Here is a 19,275-nt window from a genome sequence, read left to right as displayed (position 1 = left end):
GTCAGCTGGTCTGTTCAGGAGGAACAGCCATGGGTCTAATGGAACGGGTTTACCTGTAATCTTATTCAAACAGTCCTTAATTGAATCCCAAACTGGGACGATTTTGGGGCATGACCACAGCATGTGTAACAGATCTGCCTGCTGTCCACATTGTCTCGGGCACAATGGGGAGTAACTGGGCAGGAATTTAGCTAGTTTTGTGGGAGTGTGGTACCAGCGCATCATAACCTTATATGCGTTCTCCCTTTAGTTTGTGCACATGGAACTTTTGGAAGTTGCCGTCACTATTTTTGCCCATTCCTCTACCTCTAGCTCCTCTCCTAGGTCTGTCTCCCAGCTAGTCATGTATCTTGTCTTGTCCGTCACAGTCGTGCTAGAACCGGTCACCTCTTTGTACATCCGCGATGTGAGTCCCGCCGTGGATGTCCCTGATCGACAGAGCTTTTCGAAATTTGTCATGGGGTCTGTGGCTGAACCTTTTGGTAGAACGCCCTGATCTGGAGGTATCAAAAGAGCTCAGGATTAGGGATATTGTGGTCAGATTTAAGTATTTCGAATATTTGTATACCTTGTCTCCCCTCCAGATCTACCAATCTCTTAATGTTTTTTTGTTTCCAGATAGTGAATTCTGTGCTGGACTGGCCCGGAGCAAAGAGTGGGTTGTTGCATAGTAGCGTCATACCCGACGCCCTACTGGTCAGTGTACATTTGAGCCTAGTGCCCTCCCATATCGAGAGCGAGTTGGTCATTGAGGATAGCGGCAGTTTGGTGCCTCTTCGCACCTTTTTGGGGTACCAAATCAGATGCTCCAATTCTAATGGGGAGCATGCCTCTCGTTCTAACGCGACCCATCTTTTGGAGTCTGGGTTAGAGTGCCACTGCACAATTTGACATAATTGAGCTGCCTTATAGTAGGACAATAAACAAGGTACCGCGAGCCCACCTGCTCCTGTTTGTTTGCGCATGATTTGTTTGCCCACCCTCGCCTTCTTTCCTCCCCAGATAAATCTATCTATCTCGGATTGGAGTGAGAGAGTGTCCTTCAAGCCTATAGGCACCGGGAGGGTTTGGTAGAGATACAGAAGGCGAGGTAGCAAGTTCATTTTAACGCAGTGGATTTTACCAATCCATGAGATTTTGTATTTGGCCTACCTCTTAATGTCCTCTCTCAGAGTCCGCATCAGTCTTGGGTAATTTGCCTGATAGATTGTGCTATATGTCGTGGTGACGTTAATCCCTAGGTATTTAATTTGGTGTTGTTGCCAGTGGAAGTTGAAGTTTATGGCAATTAATTTTTCCATGTGTCTGGGGAGATTTATGTTTATGGCATCGGATTTGCTCTGGTTTATTTTGAACCCGGAGACCCTATTAAATCGACCAAGCAGATCGAACAGGTTTGGTAGAGAGGTAAAGGGCTTAGATATTGTCAGGAATACATCATCCGCATATAGTGCCACCTTATGCGTCTGGTTTCCAATGTCAATACCCGTGATGTCTTTGCTATCTCGTATCTGGGCCGCTAAGGGGTCTGAAGCGAATCCCTGGTGGGTAACCCTAGCCGACGGGGCTGAGTAGAGAGCGAATATAGCTTTTATCAAATTGTCTCCCATGCCAAAAGCTCCAAGCGTGGCCTCCAGATATGGCCAGTCTATCCTATCGAACGCTTTTTCCGCATCCAGACTGAGCGCCATAATTGGTATAGATTTGGAATTGGCTATTTCTATCAGATCAATGATTCGTCGGGTATTATCTAGGTAGTTAAGGGAATTAACCCCTAAGGTGGTGCTTCAAATTGGTGTTGGTTTGAGGACTGTTGTGATCCTCAGTGTAACAGTGGTAGGGCAGATTAGCCAGATTGAAAGTTATAAATGGGAGCGGTGGAATAGGTACCCCTATATGGAGAATGGTAGCATAATAGCATAATACTTCATTCAGGCACAGTAAGGCACAATTCGGATAGCCATTTGATAGGGAAAGTGATCTCTAACCTGACCGGAGTGCTTCTCCCATCCGGCGGTTACTTCTGTGGCGGGTCACGTGTTCCCGGCGGGTCCTCGAGCAGGGAGTGCAGAGACTCGTGTAGCTGGCTCGTTGGTGCCTGCTGGCTATCCGTTCCAGAGAAGGGGACCTCACCGCTGCTCTCCTTGAGGCGTGCATCCGTCCCAGAACAGGTAAGTAAGAAGGAGGGGAGGGACAAGGACTTGGAGCACAGCAAAAAATAGCAGGCTGGCGGCAGTGGCAACGTGCAAAAACTTTATTACGGCAACATTGCCATCATAAAAAAAGGACAGGTTCTCTGACGCGTTTCGTCTAAGAGACTTTTTCAAAGAGTGCTATACTGCAGCCAGGGATGTTCCATAAGTACCCTCAAACACCCACGTGATCAATTAGAAATCCCCGCCCCTGGCCAATAGAATACAGGCCACTAGATAATTATGTAAATTTGGAGGGAGTTGCCCATAAAATCTAATGGAGGGGAATTTTAACCATATAATTCCTGGATATATAATAGGAAACTAATACTGCATGGGTAGCAGGTCTATCCTCTGGCTGCCAAAGCAAACTGATATGTGGAGAACATAACAAGACAGAACATTTAATCTTATATAAAATATACATATTAATATACATTAATAGGTGATGCATCATCTGATAACATTATGCTTATTAGAATGACCATTTAGATTGCAAAAGATTATCCCAGAGAGCTAGATGTACTTAATTCACCTATTGTGCATATAGTTAAAAACATGTTTAAGACATGTAACAAATCTAAACGTCTAATAAAATAAAATAAGAGCAGCCACACAGAGAGAATATAGAATATCACATAATTCTAGGTGAAAATTCAGGCAGCAGACACTGGATAAGAAAAACATAAGAGACTAACCCTATTGCATTCTATTTTGTATAAGAGCAGCAGACCACCCAATAATTTTGGGCATAACCTCATAATGGTATGTTTTAAAATTGTATTAATGCATCCAAAGTTACAGCAATAATTTTGAAGCCTCTAAGTACAATAAAGGCAAGAAAGCAGAAGAGTAGCAGAACAGCAGCAAATAAACAGCATAAGTAACGATTTTATCTTTTATATTATTGTAGACCCTAAGTATATCAAACATGGAATAAGCAGTTCACCAATATTGGCATGACAGGAGAAATGAATAATACCTATATATATCTATTCAGCAGACAGTTAACTGTAATACACTGGGCTAGCAGTCTACAAAAAATGGGACAGCTCCCAATCCACATTGAGACCTTGTGGATGGAGACTACGTGCAGAAGATCCATGACATCTCTTTTTGGTTCAATATCTTAATTCTGTTACCACCCCTTATCAGACTAGGGACATGTTCAAGTCCCAAAAAGGAAAAGCCTTGTAGGCCACCTTGGCGACAGGAGGAGAAATGCCGAGAGACCGGATGCAACAAGTCCTTTTTCTTAATTAGCCGTACATGTTCCTGTATTCTAGTTTTTAACGCTCTAATTGTACGGCCAATATAGGTCTTGTTGCATCCGCATCTAATCATGTAGACTACATGACTGCTATTGCAGTTGATAAATGTATGTATAGGTTTTTTAACCTTTGGTTTAAGACAATCAATTACCTTTGTTGGTCTGGCATACTGGCACACATTACACCGTCCACATAGGAAGAACCCTTTAGGTATATTCCTAATTTTATCCACACTTTGGGATGAAAAGAGACTGGGTGACAAATAAGATGATAAAGGTTTTGCTCTACGAAAGACCAATTTAGGCCTTTCCTTTGTAATGTTTTCTAGGTCACAGTCTAGTTTAAGTGTTTCCCAGTGTTTGGCTATAATGGACCTGATGTCATTTGATTGACGGCTCTGTTTAGTGATGAACAGGGGTGCATTTTGGGTGCGATCTCCCTTTTTCCCTTTTGTTTTTGACAGAAGTTCTTCCCTTGACATTGCTCTAACCATAGTTAAGGTTTCCACTAGATCCCTTTCAGGATACCCTCTGTCCTTAAATCTATTAATCATCAGATTTGCCTGATTGCCGAAATTTTCATCGGTTGAACACAACCTTCTGAGGCGCATGAGTTGCCCCTTTGGTATACCTTTCTTAAGTGGCAATGGGTGGTTGCTATTCGCCATAAGGTAAGTGTTCCTAGAGTTTGGCTTCCTGTACACATCGGTCTGAATCTCTCCCCTTAAATCAACATAAATAAGAATATCCAAAAAGTGTATTTGATTACTACTGTGCTAATGTGTGAATTGCAGATTATAATTGTTAGAATTTAAAGACTGGATAAAAAGCTCCAGAGTGTGAATGTCACCCTCCCAAATAAAAAACAGATCGTCGATATAGCGGCGATAAAACAGAATGTGTTTCCTAAATAAATTTAAATCACTATAAATAAAAAGTGATTCCCAAAACCCCATGAAAACATTCGCGTAAGAGGGTGCAAAAGACGTACCCATTGCAGTGCCAGTGAGTTGCAAATAAAATTGTGAATCATAGCTAAAGTAGTTGTGCGTGAGCAGAACTGTGATAGATTCGATCAAAAAAATACAAAGTGCAGGGGAGAGATCGGATTTGTTAAGAAAGTGCTGTACAGCCTCTATGCCCTGCCTGTGGTCTATGATGGAGTACAACGACTTCACATCCATAGTCACCCAGACACAGTTGGTGGTCCAATTTATTGTTTTTAAGTCTTCAATTAGATGTCTGGAATCTTTGGTGTAAGAGGGCAGGCTGAGCACCAGAGGCTGTAGAAAAAAATCAACATAACGTGATAAAGCATCTCCCAAAGATCCAATTCCCGACACAATTGGCCTACCTGGAGGTTGCGTCAGGGTTTTATGGATCTTTGGGAGATGATAAAAAATAGGTATAATTGGGTCTGGTGTGTACAGGAAGCCCAACTCTTTAGGATCCAAGATATAAAGGACTTCACCCAGTTCTAGGTGTGACCTAAGCTGGACGAGGTATCTTTGAGTAGGATCTGAGGTAAGTTTTTTATATGTAGCAACGTCTCCTAGCTGTCTGAGAGCTTCCTTGTTATAATCTTCCGAGGACTGAACAACAATTGCTCCTCCCTTGTCTGCTTTTTTAATGACAAGGGATTTGTCTTGTTGTAAATTTATTAGCTCTTGTCGCTCAGTCCTCAAGAGATTATCCCCTTTGGGGTGACCAATCATGATCCCCTCTGCCAGTACCCTAAGGTCCCTCTCAACAAGTTTCTCAAATGTAGAGATGAAGGGACCCTTAGAGTTATTGGCGCAGAAGATTGACTTTCTTTTAAAATTTGTATGTTCATGTTGGAAGAAATCCATAGAAAGGTCATATGGGGATAAATTACCAGTTTGGTCACCAAGGAGACCCTCCAGATCTGCAACTGCACAGTGCTCCCTGTAAGAAAGAGTTTCTCTGTTAGTGTCACATACATTCAAATCAACATCTACAGTAGAGCCCAAATCTCTCCTGGTTCATTTGGTGAACTCTTGTGTGCTGAAAAGAATTTGGTTAATGCCAGCTTACGAGTGAAACACTGCAAGTCTATGATGGTATTGAAGAGATCAAAGTTACTTAGCGGAGCAAAATTAAGCCCCTTATTCAGGAGCCCAAGTTGGTCAGTGGTCAATGACGTGTTCGAAATATTAATAACATTGTCCACCGCTAGTGGTACTTTTTTCTCTTCGTGGCCCCTCTTTGGACTTCCCCTCTTCCTTTTGGACCTCCGCGTCCTAAAAAAGCGGGTACAAAGGAGGAGGTGGATGGTCTTGCATCATTCTCACTGGTATATGAGGTGTGGCTCAATCTATCCGAGGTAGTGGACTCGCGAAATACCCCACCTGGGTTTTTCTTCTTCCAGGGATCATCATATTTCTCTTTTTCAAATGTGATTGAGGTAGATCTATTTTCCCCTTCTGAAAGATCTGAGTCTGCACTAGACGCTTCAGCATATTTATTTTTGAGTATTGATTTTTTAGGGGTTGGTTGATTAGCACCCTTGTTCTGATTAGATCTATGTTGGGGTGATTTTGATCTACCTCTAAATCTATTTATGTTGGGTTTCGGGGGTAGTTCCCAAAAATATACTTGATGTTTAAGATAATCTTGCTTGTCCCTTTCGAACTTGGATTGTTTCTTTTCCAAGATCGTATTCTCTACCTCGTCTATATTCTGGGACAGGATGAGGTCATTATTAGAAAAATGTTCCATTTTGTTAAATGATTTTAATTTTGTTTTCAAATCCAAAATTTCTTTTTCTAAAGCAGATCTCTCTTCCTTTTTGTGAGTAATAATTAGTCCCATGAGCTTGCAGGAACACTCATCTAAGGCCATCCTCCATTTATTTTCAAATTCTTTGCTAATAAATCCGAAGGTGGGAGATTTTTTGATACGTAACCCCCATGGAATTCTGTTGACTCTCACATAGTTATCCAAGGAGGTTATGTCCCACCATAACCGAATATTAAGTGATAATAATTGTTGTAACTTTTGAAAATAAGTCACCAGGTCGGATGATTCCTCGCAAAACACTTTACCGGTTTCATCAAAAACATGTTCAGCTTTTCTGCTTCTTTTTGTGTGGTTACTGCATCTAAATACAAATGTATCTGCGACATCCTCTTGGACACAATCCTCAAATGTGTCATCCATAATGAAAGCGTAAAGTACACAAGTCTCTGTGTGACAGTCTTAAAAAAGGAACTCCAAATACTCAGCAACTGTATAAATTTAGTTCATAGAAAAAATAAATTTTAATTATTATGCACAAAAAAGCCACAAGCCAGCCTGTAAGGGGTTAAAATATCATTGTCATAAACCACTGGATGCAAAAAATGAATCCTTACCAAACACAGCAATGAGCTACCACAATGCCAGAGACATAGGTAGTTAAGGGAATTAACCCCTAAGGTGGTGCTTCAAATTGGTGTTGGTTTGAGGACTGTTGTGATCCTCAGTGTAACAGTGGTAGGGCAGATTTGCCAGATTAGAAGTTATAAATGGGAGCGGTGGAATAGGTACCCCTATATGGAGAATGGTAGCATAATAGCATAATACTTCATTCAGGCACAATAAGGCACAATTCGGATAGCCATTTGATAGGGAAAGTGATCTCTAACCTGACCGGAGTGCTTCTCCAATCCGGCGGTTCCTTCTGTGGCGGGTCACGTGTTCCCGGCGGGTCCTCGAGCAGGGAGTGCAGAGACTCGTGTAGCTGGCTCGTTGGTGCCTGCTGGCTATCCGTTCCAGAGAAGGGGACCTCACCGCTGCTCTCCTTGAGGCGTGCATCCGTCCCAGAACAGGTAAGTAAGAAGGAGGGGAGGGACAAGGACTTGGAGCACAGCAAAAAACAGCAGGCTGGCGGCAGTGGCAACGTGCAAAAACTTTATTACGGCAACATTGCCATCATAAAAAAAGGACAGGTTCTCAGTTTGCTTTGGCAGCCAGAGGATAGACCTGCTACCCATGCAGTATTAGTTTCCTATTATATATCCAGGAATTATATGGTTAAAATTCCCCTCCATTAGATTTTATGGGCAACTCCCTCCAAATTTACATAATTATCTAGTGGCCTGTATTCTATTGGCCAGGGGCGGGGATTTCTAATTGATCACGTGGGTGTTTGAGGGTACTTATGGAACATCCCTGGCTGCAGTATAGCACTCTTTGAAAAAGTCTCTTAGACGAAACGCGTCAGAGAACCTGTCCTTTTTTTATGATGGCAATGTTGCCGTAATAAAGTTTTTGCACGTTGCCACTGCCGCCAGCCTGCTATTTTTTGCTGTGCTCCAAGTCCTTGTCCCTCCCCTCCTTCTTACTTACCTGTTCTGGGACGGATGCACGCCTCAAGGAGAGCAGCGGTGAGGTCCCCTTCTCTGGAACGGATAGCCAGCAGGCACCAACGATTATTGGGTGGTCTGCTGCTCTTATACAAAATAGAATGCAATAGGGTTAGTCTCTTATGTTTTTCTTATCCAGTGTCTGCTGCCTGAATTTTCACCTAGAATTATGTGATATTCTATATTCTCTCTGTGTGGCTGCTCTTATTTTATTTTATTAGACGTTTAGATTTGTTACATGTCTTAAACATGTTTTTAACTATATGCACAATAGGTGAATTAAGTACATCTAGCTCTCTGGGATAATCTTTTGCAATCTAAATGGTCATTCTAATAAGCATAATGTTATCAGATGATGCATCACCTATTAATGTATATTAATATGTATATTTTATATAAGATTAAATGTTCTGTCTTGTTATGTTCTCCACATATCAGTTTGCTTTGGCAGCCAGAGGATAGACCTGCTACCCATGCAGTATTAGTTTCCTATTATATATCCAGGAATTATATGGTTAAAATTCCCCTCCATTAGATTTTATGGGCAACTCCCTCCAAATTTACATAATTATCTAGTGGCCTGTATTCTATTGGCCAGGGGCGGGGATTTCTAATTGATCACGTGGGTGTTTGAGGGTACTTATGGAACATCCCTGGCTGCAGTATAGCACTCTTTGAAAAAGTCTCTTAGACGAAACGCGTCAGAGAACCTGTCCTTTTTTTATGATGGCAATGTTGCCGTAATAAAGTTTTTGCACGTTGCCACTGCCGCCAGCCTGCTGTTTTTTGCTGTGCTCCAAGTCCTTGTCCTTCCCCTCCGTCGGGTATTATCTGATGCTTGTCGACCCTGGATAAACCCGACTTGATCTGGGTGCACCAGTCTGGGTAGGATAAGACTTAGGGCCTCATGCAGTAAGCGTTGATAAGGGAAATATGGCCATTTTATAGCCAAAATTGGGTTTGAGATTCAGTAAGCGCCGATAAGTGCTTGATTTCGCCAGGTTTCGGAGCCGATAATTTTGTTATGGCCAGTCGCCTGCCGATAAGCCTGTTTTCGACACTGATCGCCACTTTTTTTAAATCGGCTGGATTCAACAAAAAAAACCAGCTTATCGGGGCTGATCGGCACTACGAAATTGAGATGTTATGGCCAATTTCTCCCGCCAACTAAAGTTGGCAGTTTGGACGGGAGAACGATCGCTAAGGCTGCCGGAACGGCACTTAGAAAAAAAAAATCTTCTGTACATCAATGGAAGTCAATGGAGCGGGGACGTATAACAGTATAGTACTGTTTACGTTTCATTGCTCACAATACAAGGGGGATTTGCATTACAGTGTGGGGGGCATTTCCTGCATTGTGTCACAGCTGACGTGTCTTATTTGCATAACATTCTACTTTTACATGTTTTCAGCATTTGCGGGTCACATTACTCATCATGTGATGATGTGGCAAGGGAAAATACTATACTCAACTCTTAAAGGAGAACCTCACATCATATCACACATTTTACTGAACTCAGCGACAATTATTTACATGATGTCACACATGTCACACATGTCACACATACACCGTATATTCATGTTCCTTTACATTACACAATGCTTGTAATGTGTCACGCATCTTTAAACCTTCATGTACATCTAAATTCTCATGTTTACATCTAGGTTTGGGTCCTCCCTATTTTCATGACGTCACTTATTGGACGCTCAATCACATTGCATGTTTACACTGTAACCGTAGCATTACAAGCACTTCAACCTAACTTATACACACATGTACAGTAATTCATCATTGGGACACCTTGTAAACTCATTCTATAGCAACTATCCTCCTTACAGAAATGCATGCATATGCACACGACTATTCATTGTTGGCAACATGTGACAATAACATGGCTAATTACACATGTTACACAAAACTTTTCCCACGTCAATCTCAGCCTTTTTGTCTCATTACATGACTGACTCTTGCGTTCACAAGTTTTACATGCATTGCACATTACACTATTTATTTGCAAGCAATGTTTGTACAAAGCTTCACGTCACATCATTGGCAAATATCATCATTCCCTGCAGAATACACACAACAAATACTTATAACAACAACTACACACAGCTTGCCACAGAAGTACTTTATTATGTTAATGTAACACCTTGCATTTTACTATGTCACCTGACATCATCACATACCTATTTAAAGGACGCACATTACCTGCTCATTCACAGCTACTCATTTCAAAATGTTGCGAATGTTTAGGAGACGCAGGAACATTCTTTTCTATGACATGCTTGCTGATCAAGAGAATGATATAGGGCAAGGTAGGGACACACCGAGGGACAGTGACAGGGACAGTCACGCGGATACGACAGGGACAGGGAGAGGGACAGGCCGAGGGACAGGTAGAGGGACAGGAGATCAGAGGAGAAGACAGAGGAGACAAGTTGTGCCTCGTCCGCGTCTGTACAGGGAGAGAACCCTGTTAGATGGGATGAGTGAGGAGGAGATTGTAAGTCGCTATCGTTTGAGTTCAGCAGCAATCTTATCTCTTTATGAGGAGATAAGGGGAGATTTAGATTTTTTCACAGCTAGAGGTCGTGCAGTCCCTGGGCTTGTTAAAATGCTGTGCTCATTACATTATCTTGCTTCCGCGTCATACCAGACAACTGTGGGCATAGTGGGCGGGGTCTCGCAATCTACATTCTCGCGGGCCTTTACCCAGTTTCTCTATGCACTCAATAGACGCGCTAGGAATTATATTCATTTTCCTACAGAGGCGACAGAGTGGCTGGAAGTCAGGACTGGCTTTTATAATATAGCAGGGATACCATGTGTGCTGGGTGCAATCGATTGCACACATGTTGCTTTGATTGCACCTAGTCAGAGTGAGCATGTGTACCGCAATCGTAAGCACTACCATTCACTCAATGTACAGGTGGTATGTGATGCGACCATGAGGATAATGCATGTGGTACCCAAATTCCCTGGTTCCAGTCACGATTCCTCTATCCTGAGGAGCTCTTCAGTCTTCCATGCGTTCGAAGAGGGACATTTTGAACATGGTTGGCTGCTGGGTGAGTACACATTTACATGTTCTAACACAAAACACATTTTTATTTAGGAATGTTGGCATTGTACAATTTGATCACTAATGTCAGCTTATGTGTGCTCCATTCATTATAGGTGACTCAGGATACGGAATTAGGCCGTGGCTCTTGACTCCGGTGCTAAACCCTCAAACTGAAGCAGAGGAGAGGTACAATGCAGCCCATATATCTACAAGATCTGTTATAGAGAGGACATTTGGCCTACTCAAGACCAGGTTTAGGTGTCTGGACAGAACTGGTGGGGCTCTTCTATACAAGCCTCAAAAAGTGTCTGATATTATCCTTGCCTGTTGCATTTTGCACAATGTTGCACTCAGGCACAATGTACAGTCAGACCTAGCTGAGGCTTTGGTAGACGAGCATCCCACCCATGTAGCTGCTGAAAATGAACAAACAGCCAGTGGTGGCCAGACACGCCAGAATCTCATCAATTCATTTTTTTCTTGTAAGTAAAAACTGATATGTTCCTAGTACTACTTTTATAGTTTAATTATGTTATATTAACAAGAATGTTTCTTTATATAACCTTCTGTTAGGACACAGATGAATATGGGTTGCACACCTTTCTTTTCTCTGCTGTGTGCACAAAGGGATGTGGCACCGGTATGTTATTGTTGCACAGGTTATATAATCCCTCTTCAATTGTAAATTAGTTGTGTGTATGTGAATACAACTGGGGTAACAAAGCACTAATATTTTAGCATTGTGTTGTTCCTTATGCAAACACAATACCCATAGTATGCCCATACTCACTCATTCTTCTAGTATGCTTACATACAATGTTATTGGTGCAGTGTAACATGTACATCCATATGATGTGTACACCAGGCTGCTTAACATGTTGAATGTCATTAAATATACATGGTGTTGCACATTTAACACCAAATACACACTTTGCTGTGTTGCTTACGGTACTGAAGATGGCATGTCAATGTTTGCAATTTACATATTGTTCCATTGCATTATAGGTATATCTCCAGTATGACTGATCATGGTATGTATATTTGCTGACATCTCTCATAAGATGTGCCTACCTCAATCTTCCTATAATTATTTGAAGTAAAAACACAACATATTGGTTTAAAGACAAATGTCATATACATGTACTTTCTGTATCATGTATATGCATTTAGCTACTCTTCAGGTTTCATGTGCATTGTATTACAAAATGATTACTCACATTTCATCACATTTTATTTATGTTTCCTTATAATTTCCATTAATGTAATATAGAGGTGTTTGGAGAAAAGGGGATAACTGTACTTATTTGTTTACTTACGGGAGCACATTTATCACTAGCATAGACACACTTTTTAAGACAACTGTTTGTGTCTCTATCAATTGGTGTAGGATCCATGTATAACACCGACAAATGATAGCAGCTTTATTATGGTAGCTTATATGCTCATATTGACTATACTATTTATTTTTAGAACGTTTCATAAACACAGTAAACTATAGTTAGTTAGGTTAATGAAATATACACAGAAACGTACTTCATTACATGATGTTGATGTAATATTCAGAACATCATGCATTGTAGGGGACCACAACATCTGGCCAATAACATTATTTGCTACAGTCCCAAACCATTTTATCAACATACCCATGTAACAAGAGATTTTGAACAAGAAATGCCTAGTTGGTTGTAAGTGTCCTTTACATTGGGAGAAGGAGTGGCTCAGTGAGTAAAGACACACACTGGCACTGAGAGTTTGAAGCAGGGGAGTCTGGTTCAATTCCCGGTGTCGGCTCCTTGTGACCTTGGCCAAGTCACTTTATCTCCCTGTGCCTCAGGCGGCAAAAAATAAATTGTAAGTTCCACGGGCCAGGGACCTCAGCCTGAAAAATGTGTCTGTAAAGCGCTGCGTACAACTAGCAGCGCTATACATGAACATGCTCATATTATTATTATTATTATTGTTACATAGTTTCGACAGACATACGTTCCATTACACAATAGAATACACAAATGTGTTAGCAGAGTGGGAATGGTTGTTATATATAAGACACACCATGCCATAAAATGCTAGTAGTAATTAAAGAACACTCCATAAAAATGCATGAGGCACTCTTTTGCAAAATCATTATGTTAATTAAGTGCTTATGCAATATAGGCATAAGGGTATCTCATTTTTAATTGTTTGTTAATAAGCGCTGCAAGTAATATAAAATTAGTTCCATATGTAGTATAGTAGTCGGTGGCTCCTTCTCACAATCATCTCATATAAAGGTAGACTCTTCTGAAATCATACATTCATCCGATTGTATCTTCCCCGACATCTCTGAAATACAGCAAACACATGAAGGTCAAAGATGGCACCTTACTATATATGTATCCGTGACAACGCGTTACGCAGCTCTATATGATTGTGTAGATACACACGTCAGTCACTTATATGTTAGAAGTAAAAGTGTACATCAGTATGTAATGTTTCTTTAAATTTGTAGCAGGCATAACTATGTATATGAAGTGAACGTTGCCTGTATAGTGAAAGATGTGCGCGCACATCTTAGTGTGCGCACGCACTTCACGCTTGGCTCCACTAACTGTTAGCGCATGCACAAAACAAAGCGTACGTTGTGCGTTCAATACATGTTGAAAATACCAGTAAACATAACATCTTTATTTCAAATACAATGAAGACGAAACTACATTCGTTCTAAACGAGTACATCTGTATTCTTTTTAAACAGACGTGTTTGAACAGAAAGCACGGCCGATAACACAATGCGCAAATGCAATACGTGTGACGTCATGTTAAGCCAGCGTGAAACGCACGCGAACACTCCTCCCACTCAATTAACATTCAGCTAACACCCAGTTGACGCCTACAAACACTGAGCCGCACGTATGACACACTGCAGTTACCGTTACTATAACAAAACATGACAGCCAATAGGCTTTGAGGCGCGCACGTCGCTTGGGGGCGGGACTTACATCCGTAATCCTTTTTAAGGACGCCTTGGCCCATGACAAGGGTCCCACGTCATACGTGGTGGACCCGGTTTTAAATGTTGTAGATGTTGCATGATAACAAAACAGGTATGTGTTAGAGTTATGGTAAAATGTTGCTAATATGTTTAAAGGGATAGCAAAGTACGTATATTTATTCCGTCAGCAATGTGTACTACTCTTTCAGGTTATACTATATTGTAATCGGAAACAATTTGTTTGTGATCGCTACATGTTATGCAGTCTGCAATGTTACGCTGTATCCACGCATTGAAAGTGAAAATGGTGGTTAAAAAAAAAAAAACTTTTAAACGCACAGTCAACGCATAACTGTTGTTATATTTACCATTCTTCTAGAATTAACTATTCGCCTGGCTGCAACTGGTCGCTCCAGAAATGCAAGGCATTTTCATCCACGCTTGACCCACCCGCTGAATCCAGTATGACACACATCTCCTCCATGAAGCGATCATAGGAATCGGCACAGCTTTCTTCAAACAATTGGTCGGGAGGTAGGTTCATTTCTTCGGGTTCCCATTCCAATGCATTTTCAGCTGAAAGGCTTGGTACATAATCATAGTACTTTTGATGTTGTACAATGTGGGTTTCAGGAATGGAGGGTGCAGATATTGCAGCAGGTATCGATTCAGACGGAACAGTAGTAGCGGATCCATTGCTATTGGCATTAGGAATAAATATGCCTTTCACCACTATATAAGTGCCCTCTTTGAGGCTAAATTGTTTTTCCTGGGCAATCTTCCAGAAACCATAGTTGTGTTCTAGCTTATCCTGCACACGTTCAAAAAAATCATTAGTTGATAAAGTGAATCTTATTGATGAATTAAAATTGCGCGCATGCCTACGGTCTTGGTAATAAGGATATTTTGCACGAATCAAATCATAGATTTGGGCTGTGCTGGCTTTCTGTCCGGGACTGTGCAAAATAGCTTGTGACACCATGAATTTATACCCTAACTGGGGATTCATATTGTTAACGAATTCATCAGCCATGTCAGAGTAGCACAGAAGCTGTGTGCAGGTCTGTGTTCTTTGCTCATCAAAATGAATCTGCTCAATGGCTAACAAATTCCTGTGTTTCCTTGTCAAGGTCAACAAAACTAACTACTTTGACTCCTTATTTCAAACGCCAATTGGATCTGTATTTGTAATTGGTTTAACAGTTGTGGTTAGTGATATGCGACTGTGGGAGAAACATGTATCCTTTTTTTATCTCCTTACTGAAAACATTCCTACACTTTCAAATCATTAACATTGTTTTTTCTTGAAAACTAACAAAGAGCACTGTGTGAAAATAGTGCTTAGCCAGCCATATCAGTAAATACACACACCTGCAAAAAGAAATGTTTTTTTCCCGCATACATTTCTGTGTGTATTTGAAAGTCTGGTTAACTCCCTGTCTGCATGAGTTTAAATACGTGTGTATCTCTATATATATAAATATATCTCTCTCATAAATATATATATATATATAAAGTGTATATTGTACTATATGTATATTGTGTGTGTGTGTGTGTTTTTGTGTGTATGTGTGTATATATATATAAATATATATATATATATATATATTATATATTTTTTTTTTTCATATTGCAGGAGTACACACAACATTGATGGCAGTAAGTAGGCCTTGTATGAAACCTATTTAAATGGTGATAAACATGAGTGAATTAAGTAATAAACATTTGTTTAAGCACAATACTGTTAGAGTCTCACACTTAGTATATTTCTCAAACATTAGGCCTGTATTATTAAAATTGTGTGTTTTCACAAGGAAGCATGAAGTGTATTAGTTTTTAAAATACATCTATACCAGTTTAGATATTACTATATATATATACACACACACACACACACACACACACACACACACACACACACACACACACACACACACACACACACACACACACACACACACACACACACACACACACACACACACACACACACACACACACACACACACACACACACACACACACACACTGTGTGTGTGTGTGTGTGTGTGTGTGTGTGTGTGTATATATATATTATTATACATTCTGAGATGTTATTGAAACAAGAACACACAAATGATTAAAGGAAAAAATTACAATGCCCAAGCAAGGCAAAGGTAAGTAATAATTTACACATAATCCTGCTGTACACGTACAAGAAAGATGTTTGCAGTTACTTAGGTGTTTTTATAATTGCATGTGAATAATATGCACATGCAATTATTACATCAATTAACACACCCAAATGCAATGTTTTGCTGCAAAGTCAATGGCAGCTTCTCTAAACTTTGCAACTGGTTCCAGGTGGACCATTACTGAACAGACGATTAATACATCAATATTTATAACACTATTCATTAATTATGAGTGTTAACATTTCCAAAACTTCACGTGTACAAGAACATAGTTGAAAGTTTGGAAACAACACAGTCTTCAGCATACATACAATATTAATTAGATAATGTGAAGTCAACAAAACAAGGCCAAAGACATATTTAGTGAATTATAACATTTATTTTTTTTGTTCCTTTTGAGAGCGAGTAACAGGCCTGCTTGTTGTCTCTTGCATTTTTTTTTTTCGTTTGCCACCAACTTTAGCCACAACAGAGCCACTTTGAGTGGCCTCTGGCACTTCACGGGCAGGGCTTGTGGCCAGTGACTCACCTACAGGGCTTTTGGGCAGTGACTGTTCACCGACAGGGCTTGTGGGCAGTGACTCACCTACAGGGCTTTTGGGCAGTGACTCACCGACAGGGCTTGTGGGCAGTGACTCACCTACAGGGCTTTTGGGCAGTAACTGTTCACCGACAGGGCTTGTGGGCAGTGACTCACCTACAGGGCTTTTGGGCAGTGACTGTTCACCGACAGGGCTTGTGGGCAGTGACTCACCTACAGGGCTTTTGGGCAGTGACTGTTCACCGACAGGGCTTGTGGGCAGTGACACATGTGAGCAAGTTGGTACACCGTGCACAACACATGGTTGGTCCGTTTCATCTTTCCTGGTCAGTACTAACTGCTTGTGCTGTTTTGTTTTTGTGGCCTCCTTTGTAGGTGTCAGCTGCTGATTTTGTACAGATGGCAGCGGTAGGATGTCGTCAGGAACCTGCACACCAATGTGTGCTACTTGACCGGTAACATTCGGACCTGGTGACTGAAGATCAGATGAATGTGGTGAAAACTCACCAGCATGTAATGATCCAGCCTGTGAGGTGTTGAATTGGGGTACATTAGTCATTCTCAAGTAATTAGCTTGGGTTTGCTGAACAACTAATGCTTCGAATGAGGTGTTGATTTTTTGCAACTGTTTAGGCACTTCAATGAAGACTCTGTGGAGATGTGCCAATTGTGATACTGTTTCTTCCTGCAGTCCAATCATCCTTTCCAGCACTGTCATCATGTCAGAATGGCGACGATTTTCTGCGTCCACAATTTTTCCCTCTGAAGCTACAATTGCATCGTATGTGGAAGTTGATGGACGATTTGGCGGTAAAACAGTTTCTATTGGCACCTCTTCATGGTCACTTGATTGTATTTCAGTCTCTTCTGCGGCGTCATCCTCATCATCCTCATCATCCTCATCACCATGATGTTCTAAAAAGAAATGTACACATTATTAAATGGCATGTTAATGTATGCTGTGTTACTATGTAATTGTACTGTGTCCTAAGTAACACCTAACATGTTAGCATACGTTTTATAACCTCACATTAAAAACTACCTTGACTTACGAATAATGTTTGGACTCAGTATGAAATATGAATGAATGAAAAGTTGCTCTAAACTCAGAAGTCCTACATGATAGTTCACATCACTAACACAATACATGTTGCCTTACACTTAATTTTCACTGACACTAAGTAATCCTATTTAAAGAAGATGTGCAAAACAAATAATGAACATGACAACATAACATATAGAAGAGCACATATTATATGGCCACCAACTGATACACTCACCTTCTAGGTGTGTTGAGCTGGCTGACCCAGGTGAAGACACTTGTTCCGTCTCAGGTGACACATGTCCTCCAGGGGCAACTATATATAACAATAACATAAGTTTTACATTTACATGTGTAAATATTGAACAAACAGTTATTGTATGTTCTGTATTTATGAGTACCTAACAGCATCAGTTCCTTTACCCAAAATGTGTATGTGAAAGTGAACATAAATAGTTGTAATAACAATGTACATGCCTGTGTACTTAGAAGTTTTGAGTTCCCTAACATACAACATACTATGTTTCTGCAGTAATGCGTGAGGATAAATAGATTAAATTTGTACATAAAAATCATATGTTGTGTAGTGATATCAGTATCATAATGTACATAACTATCATGAGATGACCATTCACAATGGTTATCATGAAGGTGGTCATATTGCAAAAAGTGTTGTTTTTGGTAGAGGATATGTGTGGTACATTAATCGAAGATGTGGCACACCTGAATGTGGCTGTGACTCAACAAGACAACACATGCAGTGTGTGATAATGTGTCGTTGATAGTAGTTCAACTATAGATATGAGTGAACTAATGTGTGACGTACGCTTTGATAAGTAATGAGTTGTTGGGGCATTTAGTAGCTAAAGTTAAGCTTTCAAATGAGTGTGATTAACTTCAGTTGTGCTAGTCAGGTTGTAAGAACGGTATTCCCTTCCCCAAAAAGCCTAATCAGCCACACCTTTCAATTACTTGAAACAGGTGAAAATGGTGTGAACTAAGTTGACCCTGAAATGAGGCTGTAATTAGTGTGTGTGCTGAACCCCACCCCCTCTGTTGAAGTGTATGCTGTGATGAGATATTAATTGCAGCTGCGTTAACACAATGGTAGATGAGCTAAGTAGTCGTCTGCAGTGTTTAAGTTATGAAAACAATGACATAACATATGATACGTGTGCCTCATTATGCTGTCTGTATATGACATAAAGCAAAAATGGACCTTTTCATAACCAACTATAGATGTGTTAGTGCAAGTGATGTTTGTAGGCCGTTGCATGCAATTTATTTGATGCATGCTTAAAATAGGCAGTAATGTCATGTTTGTCGGAGTAAAATAAATAAAATACACAATAATATGATACATATTTATGTTCTGTACCTGTAGCTACTAATAATTTCTCATTAACATGTGTTACACATGTGTACTACCCTGTTGTTCCCCATCTTCGCCCACCATCAATTGCTTCCACTGTAGCTATGCATTTTGGGAATTCACATGTAAATGAGCACGCAATGGCACGTGCTATATTAGTTACTGCTTTTAGTAGGACTACTACATATATGTCTATTTTGAGATATATATATATACAGAATCAGACATATACATATATAGATGCAGGTATGCTTATATTGTGAAGACAGTATAAAAAGC

The 19,275-nt window shown here is 40.5% G+C and overlaps 1 long non-coding RNA gene across 1 annotated transcript in view; it reads left to right on the top strand.

Moving 5' to 3' along the window:
* Nucleotides 1–17,613, top strand: part of LOC142473282 (uncharacterized) — a 42,281-nt gene extending 24,668 nt beyond the window's left edge. The window contains exons 2-5 of the long non-coding RNA XR_012790024.1: nt 11,471–11,537; nt 14,247–14,401; nt 15,504–15,526; nt 16,958–17,613. This is a non-coding gene — a long non-coding RNA (uncharacterized LOC142473282). The remainder of the gene's footprint in view (nt 1–11,470; nt 11,538–14,246; nt 14,402–15,503; nt 15,527–16,957) is intronic.
* The last annotated feature ends 1,662 nt before the right edge of the window (nt 17,614–19,275 follow it).

Source organism: Ascaphus truei, assembly GCF_040206685.1.
Source record: "Ascaphus truei isolate aAscTru1 chromosome 2 unlocalized genomic scaffold, aAscTru1.hap1 SUPER_2_unloc_4, whole genome shotgun sequence".
NCBI lineage: Eukaryota > Metazoa > Chordata > Amphibia > Anura > Ascaphidae > Ascaphus > Ascaphus truei.
This window is presented reverse-complemented; position numbering and strand designations above follow the sequence as displayed.